The 8,507-nt window shown below is 42.3% G+C and overlaps 1 pseudogene; it reads right to left on the reverse strand.

Moving 5' to 3' along the window:
• Positions 1-2,122: 2,122 nt before the first annotated feature.
• Positions 2,123-3,434, reverse strand: LOC136135413 (glucosamine-6-phosphate isomerase 1-like; annotated as a pseudogene).
• Between the last annotated feature and the right edge of the window lie 5,073 nt (positions 3,435-8,507).

Raw genomic sequence — 8,507 nt, forward strand, 5'->3', positions numbered from 1 at the left:
CCGATGCAGGGGACACGGGTTCGTGCCCCGGTACGGGAGGATCCCACATGCCGCGGAGCAGCTGGGCCCGTGAGCCATGGCCGTTGAGCCTGCGCGTCCGCAGCCTGTGCTCCGCAACGGGAGCGGCCACAGCAGTGAGGCCCGTGTACCGCAAAAAAAAAAAAAAAAAAAAAAAAAGCAACCCTGGGACTTCCCTGGTGGTCCAGTGGTTAGGACTCTGCGCTTCCACTGCAGGGGGTGTGGGTTTGACCCTTGGTGGTGGAATTAAGATCCCCCATGCCGCGCAGTGCGGCAAAAAAAAACCCCTCCAAAACCAAGACAAACCACCCCCCAAAATAAAAACAAAAAGTGTCCCTAAGCCTCTTTCTTCAATTCACGAATTTGACAAATGTCAAGCCCATACTTCCTTCAATGCATCATTCTGCACTTTGGGAAAACTACAGAAAAAACGTTCCACCTACACGGAGCTTAATTACTAGTGGTGGATTCAGATAATACATGAGTAGATTATAAATTCCGGGAAGAAAAATAAAACATGTTAAGAGTATAGGAAAGGCTGGGAAGTGCTGTGACCTGACACTTGAGCAGAACCCAAATGAAGTAAGGAGACTGTGGGGTACTCCACTGTGTAATGAATATCTAGTATTTTAACAACCTTGTATCATAATGTTATAGATTAAATAATGCCTAATTCTTAACTTTGTGAACATTAGACTCACTAAACAAAATTTATTCCAAATGCCAGTATCTGAAACAAATTCAGCAAAGAAATAACAAAATTCCAAAACCTTTTAATCTTTCCTATATTTTTTTCTCGAAAATACTAGATTTAAAAGAAAATGTCACATTGTAAACAAGTCCAGTGATCCATTAGCTTAAAACAGAATGACAGCACAATCACATTATAAAACCTAAAAATGAAACGCTGGTACCAAACACAGCAGTTAGAGAGGCCTGAGCCAGGCTCTGAAAGATCTTTCCCAGAAATAGAGGCAGCAGCAGCTTCAAAGAGGCACAAAAATTGGAAGAAGGAGGAGGCAGCATTCAAACCATCAAGGCATAAGAGTACAAAAAAAAAAAGAGCAATAGACTCATCTTGTGAACAAGAGGTGAAGGATAAAAGGGCAAAAGCGTACTTCCTGATGTTCTGGGAACATCAGACCACGCCCCATGAACCCAGGAGGGTTAGAAGGGCAGGTTTCTAAGTGGGGAAAGGATATTAGTCAACTTTAGAAGCACTTGGGTCTGCTTCTTGGCACTCAACTCGCAGGGACACAGGAAACACGTCACTCTATTGTTGTTTCTAATCTCATAATTGAGCTGCTTGCCCTGACCCCATCACCTTGGCTGAACATAACATTGAATCTTGGCTGTGTCTGTTGCTCCCATGGATGTCCTACTTATGAATGAGTATGTATAAGAGATGCGCCACGGTGAGACCTTGGAACAAAACACAGGGCTCTCTTGGGAAAAGGGTTTCTGCCTTCCTCCTGGTGCTGGAGGGTCCCTGAGGGATAGGAGTTTGATGTGGCTGGGCCCCTTGAGGCTCCGAGTTCATCAGCAAAACTTTCTCTTTAGCCCCACCCACCCAAATCCTTCCCCAAGGAGGCCTCTGAGTTCATGGAAAGGCCAACTGAGAGAGCAGAAAAAAACAGCTGGGGAAAGAACGTAAGGGATACTTTTCTTCCTGTGGCACTTGTTACTGACCAGAGTGACTACTTCCTTATAGTGACTTTAGACCTTGAGAGAGTTTCTTCCTTAATCTGGAACACTGATTCTCAAATAAGGGGCAGGCCTTCCCAAGAGGGGCTCTTAAGACTCTCCGAAGAGGTTTTGTCCAATATACATAAGCTCCACACTCCCTCTCAGCTGAGATCAGTGATGACAGAACTTCCTGAAGGGAGTATATTGTACATCTGAACAGTGTTAGAGGCACAACAAAAAGCTAAAAACCCCTAATCTGTGGGGCAGACGTCAAAATTATATAGTGATTTTTTTCTCATTGAGTTACAAATAAGTAGCTAAATTCCGTGACTAGACTCCACGCTGAAGAGCCAAGAATGACAAGTTCACCCATTCAACTGGTAACCACACTAGATTAAAGCAGTACAATTCCGTCCTCCTAAAGACAATTTCCAGAAAGACCCGCCTGTCCCAGTGAGGTAGTTGACACTAGGATTAGCACAGGTGAATCACTGTACGGTTTCTTAGAAGACTGGCTTTTCTCTTTTTCTTTCTCTTTCATAGTGCACAAGGGGTCCACCAACTTGTTATGAACAAGCATTAAACCTCTGAAATACTTGACAGTCTTCACTCTCAACTCTAGGGTGGCATCCTTGTCGCACATAAGCACCGTGTGGGGATGCTACTGGAAGGCAGACATATGGTTCACTCCCTCCTCCATGGCCTTATACAGAGCAAACGCCTTGTGAGCACCTGAGATGAAGATTATCATCTCTCTAGCATCCATCACAGTGCCCACACCCACCATCAGGGCCATGGTGGGCACCTTGGTGAGATTTCCATCAAAGAACCTAGCAAGGGCTTCCTTGGTGGCTCAGTGGTTAAGAGTCCGCCTGCCAATGCAGGGGACACAGGTTCGAGCCCTGGTCTGGGAAGATCCCACATGCCGCAGAGCAACTAAGCCCATGCGCCACAACTACTGAGCCTGTGCTGTACAGCCCACAAGCCACAGCTACTGAGCCCACGTGCCACAACTACTGAAGCCCGTGTGCCTAGAGCCTGTGCTCTGCAACAAAAGAAGCCACCGCAATGAGAAGCCCGTGCACCGCCATGAAGAGTACCCCCTGCTCGCTGCAACTGGAGAAAGTCCATCCACAGCAACAAAGACCCAACGCAGCCAAAAATAAACAAATAAATTTATTTAAAAAATATATATATATATATATATAAAGAACGTAGCATTGGCCAGGATGGTGTCCATGGCCAGTGTCTTCACACGGGTCCTAGACAATTGACTGGAGCTCGACTCATAAAAGGCAATGTCTCCACCAAGGCCAATGCCTCCCAACAAACAGCTCAATCCCTCCCGCAGCCTTGATCTTCTCTTCAAAGGCATCACACTCAGCCTGTAGGCCAGCTGCATTCCCATCCAGAATGTGGGTGTTTTCTGGGTGGATATCAATGTGTTTGAAGAAGTTGCTCCACATGAAGGCGTGGTAGCTCTCTGGGTGGTCTCAAAGAAGGCTCACATACTCATCCATGTTGAAAGTCTTCACATATTTGAAGGACAGGTCTCCATTCTTATAGTACTCAATCAGCTTCTTGTAGCAGACAAGTGGGGTGCTCCCAGTGGGGAGCCCCAGGGTGAAGTACTTGTCTGGCCCTTGGCTAAACTGGATGATGCAGTTCCTGATGTATTTGGCCACCCACTCACTGGCCTGAGAAGAGGGGTCCAGGATGGTGAGCTTCATCTTGTTGAGGACACCTGCTGTGGTGGCTGTAGAGACTGTGCTAATCTTTCCTTGTTTAATGATAACATAAATAATTTATTGGAACACAAGCATTAAAATTGTCAGAAAGGTAACATTTAGACATTGCAAAGATGATATATTAAGTGACATATATGATCCATTTTTACCTTAAAAATACAATGATTTTTTCAATATGCATTGAAAAAAGTCTAGGAAGATTCACATCAAGAGGTGGCTACAGTGCAGCCATTATGAAAACCAGTATGGAGGTTCCTTAAAAAACTAAAAATAGAGTTACCATATGATCCAGCAATCCCACTCCTGCGCATATATCCAGAGAAGATGAAAACTCTAATTCGAAAAGATACATGCACCCCAATGTTCATAGCAGCACTATTTACAATAGCCAAGACATGGAAGCAACCTAAGGGTCCATCAACAGAGGAAAAGATAAAGAAGATGTGGTATATATATACAATGAAATATTCCTCAGCCACAAAAAAGAATGAAATATTGCCTTTTGCAGCAACATGGATGGACCTAGAGATTACCGTACTAAATGAAGTAAGTCAGACAGAGAAAGACAAATATCATATCATTGATATGTGGAATCTAAAATAATGGTACAAATGAACATATTTACAAAACAGGAACAGAGTCACAGATGTAGAAAACAAATTTATTGTTACCAAAGGGGATAAGGGTGGGGCAGAGGGATAAATTGGGAGATTGGGATTGACATATACACACTACTATATATAAAATAAACAAGGATTTACTGTACAGCACAGGGAACTATATTCAATATCTTGTAATAAACTATAATTGATAAGAATCTGAAAAAAATACATGACTGAATCACTTTACTGTACACCTGGAACTAACACAGTATTCTAAGTTAACTATACTTTAATTTAAAAAAGGGGGGGGGGGCTGTAATGTGGAGCAAATGGACCTCTTACACACTGCTGGTGGGAATGCAAAATGATCCACTTTGAAAAAAGACGTGGATATCTTACGAAGTTAAACACGTACTTACCATTTGGCCCAGCAGTGCAACTCATAAAGGAATAAAAGAGAAATAAAATTATATGTTCAAAAACTTGCATACATATGTTCATAACTATTAATAGCCTCAAACTGGAAACAACCCAAATGTCCATCAACTGGTAATGAGATAAAACAAATTGAGTATAACCAAGGTATGGAAAATTGCTCAGCGATAAAAAGAAATATTTATACATACCACATGAATGAATTTCGGAAACATTATACTAAGTGACAGAACTCAAATACAAAAGATTACATGCTGTGCATACATATATTTATATGAAATTCTAGAAAAGGCAAACCTATGGTGACAAAAAGCAGACCAACAATTGCCTGGCTAAGTGGTGGGGAGGATATGCAGAGGGTGGGGAATATTAGAGGGAAAAAGAAAACTTTTTAAAGTGATAGAAATGTTCTATATATGCATACCTCAGAGATATTGCAGGTTCAGTTGTAGACCACTGTAATAAAGTGAGCCACACAAATTTTTTTGGCTTCCCAGTACATACAAAAGTCAGTTGTTTTTATACTATGCAGTAGTCTATTAAGTGTGCGATAGCATTGTCTAAAACAACAGTGTACGTACTTTGATTAAAAAATACTTTCTTGCCAAAAAATGCTAGCCATCATCTAAGCCTTCAGTGAGCTGTAATCTTTTGCTGGTGGAGGGTCCTACCTCGATGTTCATGGCTGTGGACTGAGCAGGGTGGTGGTTGCTGAAGGTTGGGGTGGCTGTGGCGAAGTCTTTAAGACAACAATAAAGTTTCCCACATCGATTGATTCCTCCTTTCACTTGAACACTTAGAGGCCATCTAGACTCATTACTTGGCCTATTTCAATATTGTTGTGTCTCAGGGAATAGGGAGGACTAACGAGAGGGAGAGAGACTGGGGAATGGCAGGTCAGTGGAGCAGTGAGAACACACACAACATTGCCATCTTATATGGGTGTGGCTCATGGCACCCCAAAACAATGATAATATCATACGTCAAAATCACTGAACACAGATTACCATAAATATAATAATGAAAAATTTGCAATATTGTGAGAATTACCAAAATGTGACAGAGACATGAAGTGAGCAAATACTGTTGGAAAAATGGCGCCAATAGACTTGCTTGATGCAGAGTTGCCACAAACCTTCAATTTGGTAAAAAAAACGCAGTATCTGTGAATCACAATAAGGCAAAGCACAATAAAACGAGGATTGTAGTGGTAGTTATACAATCATATATAATTATGATTATACAAACTATACACTTAGACTGGGTACATTTTATTCTATGTAAATTATACCTCAGTGAAGCTGGAAAAAATTCATCATAATATAAAACCTAAGATTTACACAATTTTCTTCATGTGAAAAAATAATAAAAATTTTAAAAAATTTGAACAGGTGACCTCTGGTTGGTGGGAATATAGTTTTTATTTTTTGCTTACATATATTGAATGTTATACAATGAATGTTATTTTCCATAATTAATCATTTCTTGAAGTGATGATGACCTAACTGAAGTAAGTAAATAAGCCCAACTTGGTTTGGTGAGACAGCGTCAGGGTGGATGTTTGAACCTGGATCTCTATACTCTTGGCCATTATACAGGTACATTCCAAGCTTCCTGGATAAGAATAATAGCCTGGGATGCTTAACAAAACTGTTTGTATACTACACTTTTAAATCTGCATAGTTAATAAGTCCTCAAAGGTGATTCTTACCACGGGGAAATTTGATGGAACCATTGCCTACATGCAGAATCTGAAACCTCAGGAACATTTTCTTTTATATTAAGGGTCTGTCATTGATGCCAAATAATCCCACATGTGTATTAGTTACCCCACCTGGAATCTATTAGCATTAATCTTTCCTGGAAAGTCATCTTCCTTATGAAGCTATCCCTAACTGGGACCCCATACCTGCCCAGAGTTGGGTGACCCTTGGTGGTTCCTTTTCTATCCCCGTTACCAGTACAGTAAAGCATATAGCTCTTCTTGCCCAGGTCTTTACTTAATTGGCACGACTGACACTGGGGCTGGAAAAAAATGAATTCTTTGCTGTGGGGGCTGTCCAGTGCACTGTAGGATGTTTAGCAGCATCTCTGGCTTCTACCCTTAGATACCAGTAGCACCAACCTCCCATGCCCAGTTGTGACAACCAAAAATGTCTCCAGTCATTGTCAAATGTCCCTGAAGGTGGCAAAATTAACCAAGTTAAGAACCATTAACTTGTCTCCCGTGTCAGTCTAAATAAACATCTTCTAATCAATCCTCTGCATAGATTCCAGATTTCTAAAACTTGCAGTTCAAAACATAGTCCTTAGCCCAGCAGCACCGGTGTTAGGTATAAGAGCTTGTTAGAAAAGCAACATCTCAGGCCCAACCCCAGGCTCTGCATTTTTAACAAGATTAACAATCCCTGGTGATTCCTATGCTCTTAAAGTTTGAGAACTGCCAGAAAGTCTCTAACTTGCCTGAGGGTTAATATCACTTGGAACAGAGGTTAACAAAATTCCTAAATCCTTCTCCTGGAGATTTCATTCCATTGGTCAAGGGTGGGGCCTAGGAGCCTGCATTGTTAATATGTGTCTCAGGTAATCCTTATCTTTCGGCAAGTTAAGGAACTGCCAAAATAAACATTAGGGAATTCCCCGGTGGTCCAGTGGTTAGGACTCGGTGCTTTCTCTGCTGGGCCCGGGTTCAATCCCTGGTTGGGGAACTAAGATTCGGCACGAGGTGCAGCTTGGCCACACACACACAAAAAAATAAATAAATTCAGATTTTGTCATTATCCACATAAAATTAAAACCTCTGGGCTTCCCTGGTGGTGCAGTGGTTGAGAGTCCGCCTGCCGATGCAGCGGATGCGGGTTCGTGCCCCGGTCCGGGAAGATCCCACATGCCGCGGAGCGGCTGGGCCCGTGAGCCATGGCCACTGGGCCTGCGTGTCCGGAGCCTGTGCTCCACAGCGTGAGAGGCCACGGCGGTGAGAGGCCCGCGTACCGCAAAAAACAAACAAACAGAAAACAAAACTTCCTCTGTGGCTCCCCATGACCTGGTGCAGTGCTTCTCAACCTTAGGTACTCACCTAGGGAGTACCTGAAAATCCTAATATTAGGTTGTTCCTCAAACCAATTAAATCAGAAATCTCTGGGGGAGAAACCTATTCACTGATGTGTGTTTTAAAACTCCTCAGATGCAGCCAATGTTGAGAACCACTGGAAATGACCAAGCCTGAGCTCCTTAGCCTGGCTTAAAGCCCAACTAGAAAGGTCCCTTTCTAGCTCTGCTTTGCAGTGCACTTTTATATATGTACACTTTACTCCCGCCTCACTAAACTACATAAAAATCTTAATTAGAAAAGAACTTTTGTTGGGAGGGAGACGCAAGAGGGAGGAGATATGGGGATATATGTATACGTATAGCTGATTCACTTTGTTATACAGCAGAAACTAACACACCATTGTAAAGCAATTATACTCCAATAAAGATGTTAAAAAAACCCAAAAAACTTTTAAGCTGTGATCCTCAAATGAAGAAATACACCTGAAAGCACTCCTAAGAGAGAAGCCTTTTCCTTGATTCAGAATCATAATTTGGTCCATTCCAAGGCTTTGAAATAATTCTGGGTTTTTTTTTTTGATATGCAGACCTCTCACTGTTGTGGCCTCTCCCGTTGCAGAGCACAGGCTCCGGATGCGCAGGCTCAGCGGCCATGGCTCACGGGCCCAGCCGCTCCGCGGCATGTGGGATCTTCCCAGACCGGGGCACGAACCCGTGTCCCCTGCATCAGCAGGTGGACTCTCAACCACTGCGCCACCAGGGAAGCCCTAATTCTGTTTTTTTATATGTGTCTATGGCACTTTTTCAATTTAGGTGAAATTCACCTAACATAAAATTAACTGTTTTATAGTGTAAAATTTAGCGTCATTTAATAAATTTACAATGTTATACAATCACCACCTACATCAAGTTCCAAAATTATTTTCATCACCTCAAAAGAAAACCCTATACTCATCAAGCAGTCATT

This window comes from Phocoena phocoena, chromosome 15, assembly GCF_963924675.1.
Source record: "Phocoena phocoena chromosome 15, mPhoPho1.1, whole genome shotgun sequence".
NCBI lineage: Eukaryota > Metazoa > Chordata > Mammalia > Artiodactyla > Phocoenidae > Phocoena > Phocoena phocoena.